Source organism: Merops nubicus, unplaced genomic scaffold, assembly GCF_000691845.1.
Source record: "Merops nubicus isolate BGI_N331 unplaced genomic scaffold, ASM69184v1 scaffold50581, whole genome shotgun sequence".
Lineage (NCBI taxonomy): Eukaryota > Metazoa > Chordata > Aves > Coraciiformes > Meropidae > Merops > Merops nubicus.
The window spans coordinates 14,380-15,902 of NW_008589920.1; positions in this window are offsets into that span (position 1 = coordinate 14,380).

The window sequence follows — 1,523 nt, forward strand, 5'->3', positions numbered from 1 at the left end:
CAGAGCTGTTGGGAACCAGCTGCGTGCTCCTGACTGTGCTGGGAGGTGACTGTTGATAGGGGCTTCAGTAGGGGCCTTCTCAATGCTGTCGAATCCAGCTTTTTAAAGCTGGAAGGGTTTTCTGTCTTCTGAAAGTCTAGACCCAGTTTATCCTTTCAGCAAAAATGGCAATTAGAAGAAAATTTGAAGAGGTTTGGTGGGAATAATGTGTTTTTAAGGAGAGTGAATATAGTTAATCAGGGTCTTGCAGTCAGGCTACTCAGTGTCTACACTCCAGAAAAGAAGAAATCAATTAACTCACTGTTAATTATGGTTGCAAGTTCATTGACGCTGCGGGTTCTTTACGTGCCCTTCGTGCCATCAAGGAAGTGGCAGTCGCTGGAGGTCAGAGAGGCAGCCAGCCCTGAAGCCAAGGGATCTGTGAAATAGGAAAGACTCAGAGGAGTTCAGAAGTCTGGAGTTGTAGCTGTGCCCTGTGGGATGCTCACCTCTGGCAATGCAGCAGGGCACAGCCTGGCCTGAGCACTGCTACTCAGAACAACCAAAAACCCCAGACAGCAGAAGTATTTAATACATCCACAGGTGCCCAGCAGGCTGAGTGGGAGATCCAAATTCACATTTGCAATTCTACAAGGGAAAAAGCAGTTTGTTTTTTGAAGTTTGTGGGTAAAACCCTCATAAATCTCAGTGAATTGAGGCCTAGATTTCAAAAAAATATCTGGATGGACCAGGCCTATTTCTAATATATCATCTCCCTTCTTCATTGTGACCTACTGAAAACCCCCAAACAGCTCCAAAGCCTAAAGATGGTGGATTCTCCCCTGCCCTTCTCTGTACAAGTTGCTTTTAGAATTTTACCATCTCTGCCTAGACATTTTCTATGCCCAAAAAATATTCCAGATACAATTTCTAGGAATTTCTAGACCAAATGCTGAGGAGCAGCAGATGGCTACATCTTAACTCCTCTCACACTTTTTAACAAATAAGATTTTCATTACAAAATCTCGGCCAGGAAGGTTTCCAATTTCAAAAATTGAGACATTTCATGGAAAAAAGCTATTCTGTTAATTGCCCACCCTTCTTTTTTATTATTCTTTAGTCAGCAAAGACACATAAAAAAGATCACTGAAGTCTCAGGAAGATTCAGGGAAAAAAACCGACAGGCTGGCTGAAAAAGGAAAGGTTCTGAAGTACTCAACATTCCTGTCACACTTCAGTTATTTTTATTAGCTCCGTCCAGTTAGTCAAGTGGGAGATCCAAGAGTCCAAATGAAAAAGAAAACCTCCCTAAAAAGCTACTTGGAGTACTTAAAGAAATAAGTGTAGCTGCCTGTGTGGATGTAAACACGGAAAATGACTTTTTGTGGTTTGATTTCAACCAAAAAAATGACAAAAATTAAATCTAGGAATAATTTAGCACACGGATTTTGCTCATGCATGGAAGTCATCACACTCAAAGTGAGTGTAGCACTCACTGGTAGCTTTACAAACAAAAATGTGTGTAAATAAATACAATCAGGAAT